Raw genomic sequence first — 19,868 nt, 5'->3', positions numbered from 1 at the left:
TGCCAAGCGTCTTACCCTTAATATTATATTCTTCCATCCTATTCGAACTGCCAAAATGAACCACCACACACTTATCTGGGTTGAAGTCCATCTGCCACTTCTCCGCCCAGTCTTGCATCTTATCAATGTCTCGTTGCAACTGCTGACATCCCTCTGCACTATCCACAACACCACCAACCTTTGTGTCATCAGCAAACTTGGCAACCCATCCTTCCACTTCCGCATCCAGGTCATTTATAAAAATCACAAAGAGCAAGGGTCCCAGAACAGATCCCTGGGGCACTCCACTGGTGACCGACCTCCATGCTGAAAAAGACCCATCTACAACCACTCTTTGCCTTCTGTGGGCAAGCCAGTTCTGAATCTACAAAGCAATGTCCCCTTGTATCCCATGCCCCTTCACTTTCTCAATAAGCCTTGCATGGGGCACCTTATCAAACGCCTTGCTGAAATCCATATAAACTACATCTACCGCTCTTCCCTCGTCTATGTGTCTGGTTACATCTTCAAAAAATTCAATTAGGCTCGTAAGGCATGATCTGCCTTGGACAAAGCCGTGCTGGCTATTTCTGATCATACTATTCCTCTCCAGATGTTCATAAATCCTGCCTCTCAGGATCTTCTCCATCAATTAACCAACCACTGAGGTTAGACTCACTGGTCTATAATTTCCCGGGCTATCTCTTCTCCCTTTCTTGAATAACGGAACCACATCTGCAATCCTCCAATCCTCCGGAACATCTCCCGTCTCCATTGATGATGCAAAGATCATCACCAGAGGCTCAGCAATCTCTTCCCTCGCCTCCCACAGTAACCTGGGGTACATCCCATCCGGTCCCGGCGATTTATCTAACTTGATGCTTTTCAAAAGCTCCAACACATCCTCTTCCCTAATGTCCACATGCTCAATCTTCTCAGTCCACTGCCAGTCTGTACTGCAACCACCAAGATCCTTTTCCACTGTGAATACTGAAGCAAAGTATTCATTGAGTACCTCTGCTATTTCTACCGGTTCTATACAGACTTTCCCACCGTCACATTTGATAGGTCCTACTCCTTCACATCTTATCTTCTTGCTCTTAACATACTTGTAGAATGCCTTGGGGTTTTCCTTTATCCTGTCTGCCAAGGCCTTCTTGCTCTTCCAATTTCCCTCTTAAGTTCTTTCCTACTAGTCGTATACTCTTCGAGATTTCTAACATCACCTAGCTCCCTGAACCTTTTGTAGGCTTTTCTTTTCTTTTTGACTAAATTCGTTACAGCTTTCGTGCACCATGGTTCCTGTAACCTACCATAACTCCCCTGTCTCATTGGAATGTTGCTGTGCAGAGCTCCAGACAAATGTTCCTTGAAAATTTGCCACATTTCTTCTGTACATTTCCCTGAGAAAACCTCCTTCCAATTTATGCCTCTAATTTCCTGCCTAATAGCCTCATAATTGCCCTTACTCCAAATAAACACTTTCCTAGCTTGACTGATCCTATCTCTCTCCAATGCTAATGTAAAGGAGATAGAGTTATGATCACTATCCCCAAAATGCTCTCCCACTGCGAGATCTGACACCTGCCCAGGTTCATTCCCAAATACCAAATCAAGTACAGCCTCTCCTCTTGTAGGCTTATCCACATACTGTGTCAGGAAGCCCTCCTGAACACACCCAACAAACTCCTCCCCATCTAAACCCCTTACCCTAGGGATATTCCAATCGATATTTGGGAAATTAAAATCTCCCATCATGACCACTCTGTTATTATCACATCTCTCCAGGATCTGCTTCCCAATCTGCTCCTCCACATCCCTGCTACTATTGGGCAGCCTAGAAAAAACACCCAGTAAGGTTATTGACCCCTTCCTGTTGCGAACCTCCACCCTCAGAGATTCCGTAGACAATCCCTCTGTGGCATCCATCTTTTCTACAGCCGTGACACTATCCCTGATCAACAGTGCCACTCCCCCACCTCTTTTGCCTCCTTCCCTGTCCCTCCTGAAACATCTGAAACCCGGCACTTGAAGTATCCAGTCCCGTCCCTGAGATAACCAAGTCTCTGTAATGGCCACCACATCACACTTCCAAGTAGTGATCCACGCTCTAAGCTCATCCATTTTGTTCACTACACTCCTTGCGTTAAAATAAACACATCTCAACCCTTCGGTCTGAGCGCTCCCCTTCTCCGTCACCTGCGTATCCTCCCTCTCACACTGTCTACAAGCCCCTTTTATTTTTAAGCTAACCTCCCCTTTCCCAGTCACCTCATTTTGATTCCCACCCCCCAAACATTCTAGTTTAAACACTCCCCAGTAGCCTTAGCAAACCACCCCACCAGGATATTGGTCCCCCTGGGATTTAAGTGAAACCCATCCTTTTTGTACAGGTTGCACCTGCCCCTAAAGAGGTCCCAATGATCCAGGAACCTGAATCCCTGCCCCCTGCTCCAATCCCTCAGCATTTATCCTCCACCTTATTCCGTTCCTTCCCTCACTGTCTCGTGGGACAGGCAGCAATCCCGAGATTACTACCTTTGCGTTCCTTCTTCTTAACTCCCTACCTAACTTCCTATATTCTCCTTTCATAACCCCTTCCCCTTTCCTGCCTATGTCAGTGGTACCAGTATGCACCACGACCTCTGGCTCCTCTCCCTCCCACCTCAGGATTTCCTGGATACAGTCAGAAACATCCCTGATCCCGGCACCAGGGAGGCAACCCACCATCTGCGTTTCTCGACTTCCTCCACAAAAACGTCTGTCTGACCCCCTCACTGTCGAGTCCCTGATCACCACTGCCTTCCTCCTCAAACGTAAAGTCAGCGGCCTGTGAGCTTGCTTCTTCCTGGAAGCTTTAAATGTTTGTACAGCTCGCTCTGCTAAGCCTTTTGAGGCTGGGTGGAAGGAGCTGACCATACGTCCCCCCCCCCCCCCCCCCCTCCCCGCTTCCCCACATTAACACACCATCCTCACATGTTATCTCTGTTTCTACACTGCTGGTAGGGTCTGATCTGTTCTGACTTGTCATAGTGCCAACCTTGCAGCACAACCCTCTTTAGGTTGGAGAGAAATGGTCTCAGTCCAGGACTTGCCCATCCATAGTTACATAGAAACATACATCGAAAATAGAAGCAGGAGTAGGCCATTCGGCCCTTCGAGCCTGCTCTGATATTCATTTTGATCATGGCTGATTATCAAATTCAATATCCTGATCTCACCACCCCCCCCACCCCCCCATTTCCCCTGATCCCTTTAGCCCCAAGAGCGAAATGTAATTTCTTCTTGAAATCACACATTTTGGCCTCAACTATTTTCTGTGGGAGTGAATTCCACACATTCACCACTCTCTGGATGAAGAAATTTCTCCTCACCTCAGTCCTACAAGGTTTACCCCTTATCCTCAAACTAGGGCCCTGAGTTCTGGACTTCCTCACCATTGGGAACATTCTTTCTGAGTCTACCCTGTCTAATCCTGTTAGAATTTTATAAGTTTCTATGCGATCTCCTCTCACTCTTCTAAACTCCAGTGAATATAATCCTAACTGACTTAGTCTCTCCTCATATGACAGACCTGCCATCCCAGGAATCAGCCTGGTAAATCTTCGCTCTATAAACTCCCTCTAGGGAGGGAGGACATCCTTCCTCAGATAAGGACACACAATACTCCAGGTGTGGCCTCACCAATGCCCTGTACAATTGCAGCAAAACATCCCTATCCCTATACTCAAATCCTCTCACTATGAAGGTCAACAAACCATTTGCCTCCTTTACCGCCTGCTGTACCTGCGCGCTTACTTTCAGCGACTGATGCACAAGGACACCGAAGTCTCGCCTCTCCAATTTACACCCATTCAAATATAATCTGCCCTTCTGAAGGTGGTGGTGAGCCGCCTTCTTGAACCGCTGCAGTCCCTGAGATGTAGGTACACCCACAGTGCTGTTAAGGAGGGAATTGTTTGATCCAGCGACAGTGAAAGAACGGTGATATATTTCCAAGTCAGGATGGTGAGTGATTTGGAGAGGAACCCTTCACCTGGTCATAGAATCTGTCCAGTGCAGAAGGAGGTCATTCGGCCCATGGAGCCTGCACCGAGCACAACCCTACCCAGCCCCTATCCCCATAGCCCCACATATTTAGCCTGCTAGACCCTTGACATTAAGGGCAATTTAGCATGGCCAATCAACCTACCCATCTTTGGACTGTGGGAGGAAACCGGAGCACCTGAAGAAAACGCACGCAGACACGGGGAGAACATGCAAACTCCACACAGACAGTGACTCGAGGCTGGGAATCGAACCCGGGTCCCTGACACTGTGAGGCAGTAGTGCTAACCAGCGTGCCACCATGCCAACCCAGGTAGTAGTGTTCCCATTTGTCTCCTGCTCTTATCCTTCTAGATGGTAGTGGTTGTGGGTCTGGAGGGTGCTGCCTAAAGGGCCTGGGTGAGTTCCTGCAGAGCTTGCCATTGGGCATTGATGGTGGAGGGGGTGAATGTATGTGGATGGGGTGCCAATCAAGTGGGCTGATTTGTCCTGGATGATGATGTAGTGGGAAAAATCACAAAGGTGGGTACCTGACACACAAAATGGTTGCCTGGCACATAAAATGGTTACCTGGAAAGAGACATTAAGCAGGCACTGACTTTTAGCACAGACAGCTGCTTAACATTAAAACATGCAGCACAGACAGTTATTTAAAGTTAAACATGCAGGGAACAAATACTGCAGGAAGCCAGTAAGAGCTTGAGGCACTTTAAAGATAAGGACAGACCCGGGACAATAAGGTCTGATAAAGAGATTAGCCATAGATGAGGACAGAAATACATAAATGCAGCAAAACCAATCACTGTATGTATAGACCGAAACTAGTCATTGATAGTCATTGATAGAGGAAATGTATCCATTCTATGAAACAATGTGATGTTAAATGTCCATGTCTGTATCTGTCTGACTGTAACGATGTGTTAGAAACATAGAAACATAGAAAACCTACAGCACAAACAGGCCCTTCGGCCCACAAGTTGTGCCGAACACATCCCTACCTTCTAGACCTACCTATAACCCTCCATCCTATTACGCTCCATGTACTCATCCAGGAGTCTCTTAAAAGACCCTATTGAGTTCGCCTCCACCACCACTGACGGCAGCCGATTCCACTCGCCCACCACCCTCTGTGTGAAAAACTTACCCCTGACATCTCCCCTGTACCTACCCCCCAGCACCTTAAACCTGTGTCCTCTCGTAGCAGACATTTCCACCCTGGGAAAAAGCCTCTGAGAGTCCACCCGATCTATGCCTCTCAACATCTTATATACCTCTATTAGGTCTCCTCTCATCCTTCGTCTCTCCAAGGAGAAAAGACCGAGCTCCCTCAGCCTATCCTCATAAGGCATGCCACTCAATCCAGGCAACATCCTTGTAAATCTCCTCTGCACCCTTTCAATCTTTTCCACATCCTTCCTATAGTGAGGCGACCAGAACTGGTTAACTATCGATCATCAGGATCTGCCTACTCAACTATAATGATGTGTTAAATCGCTAATGTCCGGACTACCTATTGTATGAAAAGTATAGAAATGCTCAACTCCTATTGTATTATTGAGAAGGTAGCTGCTAAGGCACTGCGGAGTACCAGTGCTTTCTCCCTCGAAGCTTCGTGTCCCAAATAAAGCTGTATTGTTGAACCTCCGGTCTGACTCCGGGGGTAATTTTCCCACAACAATGACAAGCTTCTTGAGTGTTGTTGGAGCTGCGCTCATCTGGGTAACTGAAGTCCCTAATCCCTGGTACCATCCTAGCCAGCCTCTTCTGTACCCTGTCTAATACATTGACATCTTTCCTAATGTGTGGTCCCAGAATTAGCCACAAGACTCCAGTTGTGGCTAACCAATGCCGAATAAAGGTTTAACATGACTTCCTTGTTTTAGTTTTCAATTCCTCTATTATTTCATTTTTTTAAAAAAACAGCCTCAAACCTGCCTGTTTGCATTGTAGAAATTCTATTCCGTTAGTTTCATGGAACTATGGAAAGATGGATAATGCAACGCAGCAGATTGGTAAAATAAACTTCTCTCTAATTTCACAATTTAACCCAATAAGGGTTAAAAATTTGCCCTTTGTTTTAGGTGATTTGAAACTTGCTTGTGCCAGTCCCACTGGAGTGGGCAGCTTGGTGCACCTACCCCTTTACCAGTAACTGCAGCAGGGGTCTGAATGGGATTCTTGCCGTTGACTTCCTCCGCCCTCTGTTCTTAAAGGTCTGTCTTCAGTCCCTCTTAAAGGGAAACATCATCAAATGATATTGATGACATTTTAAAAATGGAAAATGGAATACCCGGGCAGAGAGAGAGGGTGAGGGAGGTGGCACGGAGGCATTCATGGTGAAGGTGGACAGGAGGTTAGGGGCCAGGGAGCCCCCCAGGATCACCTGCATGAGGGAATAGGAGCCGGCAGTTAGGGAGGTCAACACCCAGAGTCGAGACCTGACGATCAGGCTGCAGTGCCACAAGAGGTTGGTGACCAAGGTCGGTGAATGCAACTCCAAGCCTCCACCACACCAGCTCTTACACTGCTCAATCTACCACACACCTCTTCCCCCACTTTCTACGCACTCTCACACCCAACACCCAGATTCTCCATCTCATCCTCATGCCTCACACCCATCTCTCACTGCCTCTGCACACCTCCAGCTATTTGACCATGGCAGGCACTCCACCCAAACCATGCACCACAATCACTGACATTCTGCCCCCTCTCTTGCAGGACAAGCAGATACACAAGAGGAGGGAGCAGAGCAGAGTTGAGAGGGGCAGGGACTCCCATACCTCCTGAGTTTGATGAGGAGAATGTTCTCCGCATCGCAGGGCTGATGATGCCTATGACACTCAGTGTCCTGAGAACATTGAGGATTAGTGCATGCTCCTGTTTATTCCCCTTGTCAATTCCCAGATCATCTTCATCCTGCTTTTTGGCACAGTGGCCATGGACATCTTGTTTGCCACCCCAACACCCTTCCCCACCCCAGTCTTCCCCCTCTGCATCCCCCTTACCATTGCCCATGGGTTGCTGTGAAGTATGCCAGGGGGTCTGAGGTCACAGATGGTTATCAGCCATGGATATCTAAGGAAATCAAGGAGGGATCAAATTGAAAGAAAATGCATACAAAGTGGCAAAGATTAGTGGGAACCTAGAGGATTGGGAAATCTTTAAAGGTCAGCAGAAAGCCATGAAAAAAGCTATAAAGAAAAGTAAGATGGATTATGAGAGTAAACTGCTTCAGAATATAAATTTGCTAATGGCATTTGCTACCAAATAAACCTGTTGGACTTTAACCTGGTGTTGTTAAAACTCTTACTCAGAATATAAAAACAGATAGCAAAAGTTTCTACAAATATATACAATGAAAAAGAGTGGCTAAAGTAAACATTGGTCCCTCAGAGGATGAGAATGGGGATGTAATAACTGGAAATGAGAAAATGGCTGAGGCATTGAACAGGTATTTTGTGTCGGTCTTCACAGTGGAAGACACAAATAACATGCCAAAAATTGATGACAGGAAGGCAATGGCACCTAGAAGCTATCATTATCACGAAAGAGATAGGGTTGGGCAAGTTAATGGGGCTAAAGGTAGACAAGCCACCTGGTCCTGTTGGAATGCATCCCAGGGTACTAAAAGAGATGGCGGGAGAAATAGCAAATGGGTGGTAATTTAGTAAACTTCGCTGGACTCTGGGGTGGTTCCCGCAGATTGGAAAACAGCAAATGTGACGGCACTGTTTAAAAAAGGCGGTAGACAAAAGGCAGGTAACTATAGGCCGGTTAGCTTCACTCCTGTAGTAGGGAAAATGCTTGAATCTATCATGAAGGAAGAAATAGCGAGACATCTGGATATAAATTGTCCCATTGGTAAGACGCAGCATGGGTTCATGAAGGGCAGGTCATGTTTGACTAATTTGGTGGAATTCTTTGAGAACATTACATGTGCAGTGGACAATGGGGAACCTGTGGATGTGGTGTATCTGGATCTCCAGAAGGCATTTGACAAGGTGCCGCACCAAAGGCTGCTACATAAGATAAAGGTGCACGGTGTTACAGGTAATGTATTAGCATGGATAGAGGATTGGTTAACTAACAGAAAGCAAAGAGTGGGGGTAAATGGGTGTTTTTCTGGTTGGCGATCTGTGACTAGTGGTGTGCCTCAGGGATCAGTGTTGGGACCGCAATTGTTTACGATTTACAGAGATGATTTGGAGTTGGGGATCAAGTGTAGTGTGTCAAAATTCTCAGATGACACTAAGATGAGTCACAGAACAAAGTGTGCAGAGGATGCTGAAAGTCTGCAAAGGGATATAGATAGTCTAAGTGAATGGGCGAGGATCTGGCAGATGGAGTACAATGTTGGTAAATGTGAGGGCATCCATTTTGGTAGGAATAACAGCAAAATGGGCTATTATTCAAATGGTAAAAAATTGCAGCATGCTGCTGTGCAGAGGGACCTGGGTGTCCTTGTGCATGAATCACAAGGAGTTGGTTTGCAGGTGCAGCAGGTAATTAAGAAGGCAAATGGAATTTTGTCCTTCATTGCTAGAGGGATGGAGTTTAAAAATAGTGAGATTATGTTGCAGCTGTATAAGGTGCTGGTGAGGCCACACCTGGAGTACTGTGGACAGTTTTGCTTCCTTACTTGAGAAAGGATATACTGGCACTGGAGGGGGTACAGAGGAAATTCACTAGGTTGATTCCGGAGTTGAGAGGGTTGGCTTATGAGGAGGGACTGAGTAGACTGGGGCTATACTCATTGGAATTCAGAAGAATGAGGGGAGATCTTATAGAAACATATAAGATTATCAAGGGAATTGATAAGATAGAAGCAGGGAAGTTGTTTCCACTGGCAGGAGAAAGTAGAACTAGGGGGCATGGCCTCAAAGTAAGGGGGAACAGATTTAGGACTGAGTTGAGGAGGAACTTCGTCACACAAAGGGTTGTGAATCTGTGGAATTCCCTGCCCAGTGAAGCAGTTGAGGCTACCTCATTGAATGTTTTTAAGGTATAAATTTTTGAACAGTAAAGGAATTAAGGGTTATGGGGCAGCCAACCGCCCCAAACCCCCTCCCCCAACCAACTGCCCCGACCCCCTCCCCCAGCCAACCGTCCCTCGCCCCCTCCCCCAGCCAACCGCCCCTCCCCCCCTCCCCCAGCCAACCGCCCCGACCCCCCTTCCCCCAGCCAACCGCCCCGACCCCCCCTCCCCCAGCCAACCGCCCCTCCCCCCCTCCCCCAGCCAACCGCCCCGACCCCCTTCCCCCAGCCAACCGCCCCTCCCCCCCTCCCCCAGCCAACCACCCCGACCCCCCCTCCCCCAGCCAACCGTCCCTCGCCCCCTCCCCCAGCCAACCGCCCCTCCCCCAGCCAACCGCCCCGACCCCCCTTCCCCCAGCCAACCGCCCCGACCCCCCCTCCCCCAGCCAACCGCCCCTCCCCCCCTCCCCCAGCCAACAGCCCCGACCCCCTTCCCCCAGCCAACCGCCCCTCCCCCCCTCCCCCAGCCAACCGCCCCGACCCCCCCTCCCCCAGCCAACCGCCCCTCCCCCCCTCCCCCAGCCAACCGCCCCGACCCCCTTCCCCCAGCCAACCGCCCCTCCCCCCCTCCCCCAGCCAACCACCCTGACCCCCCCTCCCCCAGCCAACCGCCCCGAACCCCCCTCCCCCAGCCAACCGCCCCGACCCCCTTCCCCCAGCCAACCGCCCCGACCCCCTTCCCCCAGCCAACCGCCCCGACCCCCCCTCCCCCAGCCAACCGCCCCGACCCCCCCTCCCCCAGCCAACCGCTCCTCCCCCCTCCCCCAGCCAACCGCCCCGACCCCCTTCCCCCAGCCAACCGCCCCTCCCCCCCTCCCCCAGCCAACCGCCCCTCCCTCCCCTTCCCCAGCCAACCGCCCCGACACCCCCTCCCCCAGCCAAACGCCCCTCCCCCCTCCCCCAGCCAACCGTCCCTCGCCCCCTCCCCCAGCCAACCGCCTCTCCCCCCCCTCCCCCAGCCAACCGCCCCGACACCCCCTCCCCCAGCCAACCGCCCCGACACCCCCTCCCCCAGCCAACCGCCCCTCCCCCCACCCCCGCTCCCCCAGCCAACCGTCCCTCCCCCCCCTCCCCCAGCCAACCGCCCCGACCCCCCCTCCCCCAGCCAACTGCCCCTCCCCCCCTCCCCCAGCCAACCGCCCTGACCCCCTCCCCACTCCCCCAGCCAACCGTCCCTCCCCCCCTCCCCCAGCCAACCGCCCCGACCCCCCCTCCCCCAGCCAACCGCCCCGACCCCCCTCCCCCAGCCAACCGTCCCTCCCCCCTCCCCCAGCCAACCGCCCCTCCCCCCCTCCCCCAGCCAACCGCCCCGACCCCCCCTCCCCCAGCCAACCGCCCCAACCCTCCCCCCCCAGCCAACCGCCCATCCCCCCTCCCTCAGCCAACCGCCCCTCCCCCCTCCCCCAGCCAACCACTCCGACCCCCTCCCCCATCCCCCAGCCAACCGCCCCTCCCCCCCTCCCCTCGCCAACCGCCCCGACACGCCCTCCCCCAGCCAACTGCCCCGACCCCCCCCCAGCCAACCGCCCCGACCCCCGTCCCCCAGCCAACCGCCCCAACCCTCCCCCCCCAGCCAACCGCCCCGACACCCCCTCCCTCAGCCAACCACCCCTCCACCCTCCCCCAGTCAACCGCCCCAACACTCCCCCCCCCCAGCCAACCGCCCCTCCCCCCTCCCTCAGCCATCCGCCCCTTCCCCCTCCCCCAGCCAACCACTCCGACCCCCTCCCTCCTCCCCCAGCCAACCACTCCGACCCCCTCCCCCAGCCAACTGCCCCTCCCCCCTCCCTCAGCCAACCGCCCCTCCCCCCTCCCCCAGCCAACCACTCCGACCCCCTCCCCCCTCCCCCAGCCAACCACTCCGACCCCCTCCCCCCTCCCCCAGCCAACCGTCTCGACCCCCTCTCCCCCAGCCAACCGCCCCGACCCCCCCCATCCCCAGCCAACTGCCCCTCCCCCAGCCAACTGCCCCTCCCCCCCCTCTCCCAGCCAACCGCCCCTCCCCCCTCCCACAGCCAACCGTCCCTCCCCCCCTCCCCCAGCCAACCACCCCGAACCCCTCCCCCCTCCCCCAGCCAACCGTCCCTCCCCCCATCCCCCAGCCAACCGCCCCGACCCCCTCCCCCCTCCCGCAGCCAACCGTCCCTCCCCCCCTCCCCAGCCAACCGTCCCTCCCCCTCCCCCAGCCAACCGCCCTGACACCCCCTCCCCCAGCCAACTGCCCTTGCCCCCCCTCCCCCAGCCAACCGCCCCGACCCCCTCCCCCAGCCAACCGCCCCGACCCCCCCTCGCCCAGTCAACCGCCACACCCCTCCCCCAGCCAACCGCCCCGAACCCCACTCCCCTAGCCAACCGCCCCGACCCCCCCTCCCCCAGCCAACCGCCCCGACACCCCCTCCCCCAGCCAACCGCCCCTCCCCCCACCCCCGCTCCCCCAGCCAACCGTCCCTCCCCCCCTCCCCCAGCCAACCGCCCCGACCCCCCCTCCCCCAGCCAACCGTCCCTCCCCCCCCTCCCCCAGCCAACTGCCCCTCCCCCCCTCCCCCAGCCAACCGCCCTGACCCCCTCCCCCCTCCCTCAGCCAACCGTCTCACCCCCCCCTCCCCCCCCTCCCCCCCCCCCCTCCCCCAGCCAACCGCCCCGACCCCCCCTCCCCCAGCCAACCGCCCCTCCCCCCCTCCCCCAGCCAACAGCCCCTCCCCCCCTCCCCCAGCCAACCGCCCCAACGCTCCCCCCCAGTCAACCGCCCCTCCCCCCTCCCTCAGCCAACCGCCCCTCCCCCCTCCCCCTGCCAACCACTCCGACCCCCTCCCCCATCCCCCAGCCAACCGCCCCTCCCCCCTCCCCCAGCCAACCGCCCCTCCCCCGCTCCCCTCGCCAACCGCCCCGAAACGCCCTCCCCCAGCCAAATGCCCCGACCCCCCCCCAGCCAACCGCCCCGACCCCCGTCCCCCAGCCAACCACCCCAACCTTCCCCCCCAGCCAACCGCCCCGACCCCCCCTCCCTCAGCCAACCGCCCCTCCCCCCTCCCCCAGTCAACCGCCCCAACACTCCCCCCCGCCAGCCAACCGCCCCTCCCCCCTCCCTCAGCCAACCGCCCCTCCCCCAGCCAACCACTCCGACCCCCTCCCCCCTCCCCCCTCCCCCCACCCCCAGCCAACCACTCCGACCCCCTCCCCCAGCCAACTGCCCCTCCCCCCTCCCTCAGCCAACCGCCCCTCCCCCCTCCCCCAGCCAACCACTCCGACCCCCTCCCCCCTCCCCCAGCCAACCACTCCGACCCCCTCCCCCCACCCCCAGCCAACCGTCTCGACCACCTCTCCCCCAGCCAACCGCCCCGACCCCCCCCATCCCCAGCCAACTGCCCCTCCCCCCCTCCCCCAGCCAACTGCCCCTCCCCCCCCTCTCCCAGCCAACCGCCCCTCCCCTCCCCCCTCCCTCGGCCAACCATCCCTCCCCCCCTCCCCCAGCCAACCACCCCTCCCCCCTCCCCCCTCCCCCAGCCAACCGTCCCTCCCCCCATCGCCCAGCCAACCGCCCCGACCCCCTCCCCCCTCCCGCAGCCAACCGTCCCTCCCCCCCTCCCCCAGCCAACCGCCCTGACACCCCCTCCCCCAGCCAACTGCCCCTCCCCCCCTCCCCCAGCCAACCGCCCCGACCCCCTCTCCCAGCCAACCGCCCCGACCCCCTCTCCCAGCCAACCGCCCCGACCCCCCCCTCGCCCAGTCAACCGCCACACCCCTCCCCCAGCCAACCGCCCCGAACCCCACTCCCCTAGCCAACCGCCCCGACCCCCCCTCCCCCAGCCAACCGCCCCGACCCCCCCCCAGCCAACCACCCCGACAACCCCTCCCCCAGCCAACTGCACACACCCCCCCAGCCAACCGCCCCGACACCCCCTCCCCCAGCCAACCGCCCCGACCCCCCCCCAGCCAACCACCCCAACCACCCCTCCCCCAGCCAACTGCCCATCCCCCCCCGGCCAACCGCTCCGACCCCCCCTCCCCCAGCCAACCGCCCCTCCCCCCTCTCCCCCAGCCAACCGCTCCGACCCCCCCTCCCCAGCCAACCGCCCCGACCCCCCCTCCCCCAGCCAACCGCTCCGACCCCCCCTCCCCCAGCCAACCACCCCGACCCCCCCTTCCCCCTCCCCCAGCCAATCGCCCATCCCCCCCTCCCCCAGCCAACCGCTCCAAACCCCCCTCCCCCAGCCAACCGCCCCGACCCCCCCTCCCCCAGCCAACCGCCCCTCCCCCCCTCCCCCAGCCAACCGCCCCGTCCCCCCTCCCCCAGCCAACCGCCCCATCCTCCCCCCACTCAGCCAACCGCCCCTCCCCCTCCCCCAGCCAACCGCCTCGACCCTCCCCCCCCCCAGCCAACCGCCCCTCCCCCCTCCCTCAGCCAACCGCCCCTCCCCCCTCCCCCAGCCAACCACTCCGGCCCCCTCCCCCAGCCAACCGCCCCGACCCCCTCCCCCAGCCAACCGTCCCGACCCCCCCTCCCCCAGCCAACCGCCCCGACCCCCCCTCCCCCAGCCAACCGCCCCACCCCCCTCCCCCAGCCAACCGCCCCAACCCCCCCTCCCCCAGCCAACCGTCCCTCCCCCCCTCCCCCAGCCAACCACTCCGACCCCCTCCCCCCTCCCCCCTCCCCCCTCCCCCAGCCAACCACTCCGACCCCCTCCCCCAGCCAACTGCCCCTCCCCCCTCCCTCAGCCAACCGCCCCTCCCCCCTCCCCCAGCCAACCACTCCGACCCCCTCCCCCCTCCCCCAGCCAACCACTCCGACCCCCTCCCCCCACCCCCAGCCAACCGTCTCGACCACCTCTCCCCCAGCCAACCGCCCCGACCCCCCCATCCCCAGCCAACTGCCCCTCCCCCCCTCCCCCAGCCAACTGCCCCTCCCCCCCCTCTCCCAGCCAACCGCCCCTCCCCTCCCCCCTCCCTCGGCCAACCATCCCTCCCCCCCTCCCCCAGCCAACCACCCCTCCCCCCTCCCCCCTCCCCCAGCCAACCGTCCCTCCCCCCATCGCCCAGCCAACCGCCCCGACCCCCTCCCCCCTCCCGCAGCCAACCGTCCCTCCCCCCCTCCCCCAGCCAACCGCCCTGACACCCCCTCCCCCAGCCAACTGCCCCTCCCCCCCTCCCCCAGCCAACCGCCCCGACCCCCTCTCCCAGCCAACCGCCCCGACCCCCCCTCCCCCAGCCAACCGCTCCGACCCCCCCTCCCCCAGCCAACCACCCCGACCCCCCCTTCCCCCTCCCCCAGCCAATCGCCCATCCCCCCCTCCCCCAGCCAACCGCTCCGAACCCCCCTCCCCCAGCCAACCGCTCCGACCCCCCCTCCCCCAGCCAACCGCCCCTCCCCCCCTCCCCCAGCCAACCGCCCCGTCCCCCCTCCCCCAGCCAACCGCCCCATCCTCCCCCCACTCAGCCAACCGCCCCTCCCCCTCCCCCAGCCAACCGCCTCGACCCTCCCCCCCCCCAGCCAACCGCTCCTCCCCCCTCCCTCAGCCAACCGCCCCACCCCTCTCCCCCAGCCAACCACTCCGGCCCCCTCCCCCAGCCAACCGCCCCGACCCCCTCCCCCAGCCAACCGTCCCGACCCCCCCTCCCCCAGCCAACCGCACCGACCCCCCCTCCCCCAGCCAACCGCCCCACCCCCCCTCCCCCAGCCAACCGCCCCAACCCCCCCTCCCCCAGCCAACCGTCCCTTCCCCCCTCCCCCAGCCAACCGCCCCTCCCCCCCCTCCCCCAGCCAACCGTCCCTCCCCCCCTCTCCCAGCCAACGACCCCTCCCCCAGCCAACCGTCTCTCCCCCCCTCCCCCAGCCAACCGCCCCGACCCCCTCCCGCAGCCAACCGTCCCTCCCCCCTCCCCCAGCCAACCGTCCCTCCCCCTCCCCCAGCCAACCGCCCTGACACCCCCTCCCCCAGCCAACTGCCCCTCCCCCCTCTCCCCCAGCCAACCGCCCCGACCCCCTCCCCCAGCCAACCGTCCCGACCCCCCCTCGCCCAGTCAACCGCCCCACCCCCTCCCCAAGCCAACCGCCCCGAACCCCCCTCCCCTAGCCAACCGCCCCGACCCCCCTCCCCCAGCCAACCGCCCCGAACCCCCCTCCCCCAGCCAACCGCCCCGACCCCCCTCCCCCAGCCAACCGCCCCGACCACCCCTCCCCCAGCCAACTGCCCATCCCCCCCCAGCCAACCGCCCCTCCCCCCCTCCCCCAGCCAACCACCCCTCCCCCAGCCAACCAACCCGACACCCCGCCCCCAGCCAACCGCCCCTCCCCCCCCAGCCAACCGCCCCTCCCCCCCTCCCCCAGCCAACCACCCCTCCCCCCCTTCCCCCAGCCAACCGCCCCGACCCCCCCTCCCCCCCTTCCCCCAGCCAACCGCCCCTCCCCCCCTCCCCCAGCCAAACACCCCGACACCCCGCCCCCAGCCAACCGCCCATTCCCCCCTCCCCCAGCCAACCGCCCCGACTCCCCCTCCCCCAGCCAACCACCCCGGCCCCCCCTCCCCCAGCCAACCGCCCCAACCCCCTCCCCCAGCCAACCACCCCGACAACCCTCCCCCAGCCAACCGCTCCGACCCCCTCCCCCCTCCCCACCGCCCCGACCCCCCCTCCCCTAGCCAACCTCCCATCCCCCCCCTCCCCCAGCCAACCACCCCGACAACCCTCCCCCAGCCAACCGCCTCGACCCCCCCTCCCCCAACCAATCACCCCGAATCTCCCTCCCCCAACCAACCGCCCCAACCCTACCCCTCCCCCAGCCAATCGCTCCGACCCACACCCTCCCTCCCCCAGCCAACCGCCCGTCCCCCCCTCCCCCAGCCAACCGCCCCTCCCCCCTCCCTCCCCCAGCCAAACGCCCCAACCCACCCCCTCCCTCCCCCAGCCAACTGCCCCTCCCCGCCCTCACCCAGCCAATTGCCCCAATCCGCCCCCCCTCCCCCAGCCAGCCGCCCCTCCCCTCCCCCCAGCCAACCGCCCCGACCCCCCCCCCCCTCCCCAGCCAACCGCCCAACCCTCTCCCTGCCCCAGCCAACCACCTCTCCCCCTCAGCCAATCACCTGGAGAACTGGCAGGGTAGGTAGAGAACTATTTGCCCTGGCTGGGGCATCTCGCGCTCAGAAAGGAAATGGAAAAGCAGAGCTAGACATTCAGGTGTGATATTAGCCAAACACTTCTTCACAGAAACACTCCTCTGAAAATCACAATTGAAGACTTATTTATTAGTATCACAGGCAGGGTTATATTAACACTGCAATGAAGTTACGGTGAAAATCCCCTAGTCGCAGCACTCCGGCGCATGTTTGGGTGCACTGGGGGAGAATTTAGCATGGCCAATGCACCCTAACCAGCACATCTTCAGACTGAGAGAGGAAACCGGAGCACCCGAAGGAAACCCACGCAGATGCGGGGAGAACATGCAGACTCTGCACAGACAGTGACCTGAGGCTGGAATTGAACCCGGGTCCTTGGCGCTGTGAAGCAGCAGTGCTAACCACCGTGCCGCTGTGCCACCCTATGTTTGACATACTCTCTTTGGTTTCTCTGTGCTTTTATTAATAAAGGTCGGGACCCTAGCTGCTTCAACAACTCCCTCAACTTATCCTGCAACTTTCATAGTTTTGTGTACATGCATCCCCAGATATCTCTCTTCCTGCATTCCCTTTTAGAATTGTAACTTTTATTTTATATTGCTGCTCCTCATTTTCGCTGCTAAATTGTATCACTTCACATTTCTGTGCATGAAATTTCATCAGCTGTGTGTTGGACCATTTCACCAGCTTGTAGAAGTCTGTTTCCATTCTCCCTGTTGTCGTTCTGAGTCTTGTATCTCCCTGAAAGCTGTGTCCTGCAAATGCATGTCGCAGTCAGCAATATATATCAAAACGAGAACAGTCCTGAAAACATCCCCTGGGGAACTCCACTTGCCTTTAATGTGTAAAGCAACCGTTCACCACTACTTCCTCATTTCTATACCTTAACCACATTTGTATCCACACTACCATTGTCCAATGATCTATGGTAGAGTATGTTATCAGATGCTTTATAATGGCTACTTAGGCCTCAATTTTGCACTGCCCTCATCGCTGTTACCCCATCCAAGAGATTGACCAAGATAGTCAAACATAATTTGCCATACAGAAATCCGTGCTGGCATTTATTTATTAAGTAAGAAGTCTGACATCACCAGGTTAAAGTCCAACAGGGTTTATTTGGTATCCATGATATGGCAATGCCGGTGTTACATAGAAACATAGAAACCCTACAGTGCAGAAGGAGGCCATTCGGCCCATCGAGTCTGCACCGACCACAATCCCACCCAGGCCCTACCCCCACATATTTTACCCGCTAATCCCTCTAACCTACGCATCCCAGGACTCTAAGGGACATTTTTTAACCTGGCCAATCAACCTAACCCACACATCTTTGGACTGTGGGAGGAAACCGGAGTACCCGGGGGAAACCCACGCAGACACGAGGAGAAGGTGCAAACTCCACACAGGCAGTGACCCGAGCCGGGAATCGAACCCGGGACCCTGGAGCTGTGAAGCAGCAGTGCTAACCACTGTGCTACCGTGCCGCCCCGTTAGACTGGGGTAAACACAGTAAGGAGTCTAACAACACCAGGTTAAAGTCCAACAGGTTTATTTGGTAGCAAAAGCCACTAGCTTTTGGAACAGGCTGTCCCTTCGTCAGGTGGGTGGGAGTTCTGATCACAAACAGGGCACAAAGACACAAACTCAATTTACATGAATAATGATTGGAATGTGAGTCTTTACAGCTAATCAAGTCTTAAAGGGACAGACAATGTGGGTGGAGGGAGCATTAAGAACAGGTTAAAGAGATGTGTATTGTCTCCAGACAGGACAGCTAATGAGACTTATTTATTAACCCATACTTTCCCAAATGCCAATGAATGTTGACCTCTAGCCTATAGTTTGATTTTATCTCTCTGTCCTTTTAGAAACAAGGATTTGGAAACACCAGTCCTCTGGAACGACTCCGGTGTCTGAAGAGGATCAGAAGATTCTGCCAGTACCTCCAGCAGTGAGCTGGGATGCATCTCATTCAGACTGGCTGACTCTAATACTGTCAATCTTTTAACTACTCCCTCTTTATCTGCTTTTATCCTGATCAACATCTGTACTGTACATTGGCAGCAATTCTCTTACACATTTAGCACCTCAGCCATGCCCTCTGCCTCCATTTGAAGATTTAATTTTTGGAGGTCCAGCTTTAGAATTCTCTACCCAGAAGGCTGCTCTGTTTCTGAGTGTATTCAATAGTTGAATGAGAGGATGCTAAGGTGATTTCAGGATATGGGATTGGGATGTTAAAGTAGTAGGTGTTGAAGGTCTTATTGCATGGCAGAGCAGGCTGGAGGAGCCATGTATTTTCTCTGTCTTATGTAGTTGGTCCTTTCTCCATTATTCTCCAATTTCTTTATTAGTGTTTATGAAAATATTTGATTTTCCTCTTTATCTATTCATATACACTCTCTTTGCCTCACTTACATCCTCTTTCAGCTTTCCTTTATATTTCTATTGGGGCGGCACGGTGGCACAGTGGTTAGCACTGCTGCCGCACAGTGCCAGGGACCCGAGTTTGATTGCCAGCTTTGGTCACTGTCTGTGCGGAGTCTGCACGTTCTCCCCGTGTCTGCGTGGGTTTCCTCTGGGTGCTTCAAATGGAGGCAGAGGGCATGGCTGAGGTGCTAAATGTGTAAGAGAATGGTTTCCTCCCACAGTTCGAAAGACGTGCTGGCTAGATGCATTGGCCATCTAAATTCTCCCTCAGTGTACCCGAACAGGCGCTGGAGTGTAGTGACCAGGGGATTTTCACAGTAACTTCATTGCAGTGTTAATGTAAGCCTACTTATGACACTAATAAAATAAACTATATTGAACCTTGCTCTCTATTGTATTTTGAACCTTATTGTTTTGTTTTAGTTTAACCTCTACAGAGTGAATTCTCTGACCTTGGCCACAGCTGGGATTTTCCAGCCCCGCTGCTGTGAATGGAGATTTGACTGAGCATCAAATTCTCCGTTCTCTGGCAGTAGCGGTGGGGCGTGCGCGACTACAGAATTCCAGTCTATATCTTTAATCAGATTTAGCTTTGCTTGACCTTCATTTCCTCATTGTGGGAACACCTCTTGTCTGTTCCTGAACTATCAGCTAGTTGAAGGCCCCAAATTACTCAGTTAATATGTTGCCTGCCAATCTTTGAGTCCAATTCACCCAAACCAAATCCTTTTCCAACTCACTGAGTCCTCCTCGAGTTGAGCATTTACACCATTATGTTTTTCCTTGTCCATTTCCATAACTGCTCTAAACCTAATGACGTTATGATCACTGTTTCCCAAATGCTCTCCCACTAAAGCATGTTCTACTTACCCCACTTCATTCCATACAATCCACAGGATCCATAGAAGGAGGCCATTTGGCCCATCAAGTCTGCACAAATTCTCCGAAAGAGCATCTTACCCAGGCCCAACACCCCTCCCGGCCTGCCCGCTCTATCCCTGTAACCTGTGCATTAATCATGGCTACTCCATCCAACCCACGCATTCCTGGGAAACATACTGATTAAGAAAATTCTTATATCCAAATTTCAGGAATTCTTCTCCCTCTTTGCCCTTTACACTGCTCCTATCCCAGTCTGTATTAGGATAACGGAAGTCATCTACAATCTCTACTCCATAGTTCCTTTGTCTTTCTGTGATTCGTCAGTAAACTCACTCCTCCAACTCCTTCTCACTATTTGGTGGCCTAGAGTATACACCCAGCAGT

The sequence above is a fragment of the Mustelus asterias genome, chromosome 24 (assembly GCF_964213995.1).
Source record: "Mustelus asterias chromosome 24, sMusAst1.hap1.1, whole genome shotgun sequence".
In the NCBI taxonomy this organism is placed as follows: domain Eukaryota; kingdom Metazoa; phylum Chordata; class Chondrichthyes; order Carcharhiniformes; family Triakidae; genus Mustelus; species Mustelus asterias.
The sequence above is the reverse complement of the archived record's forward strand: the minus strand, read 5'-3'. Positions refer to the sequence as shown.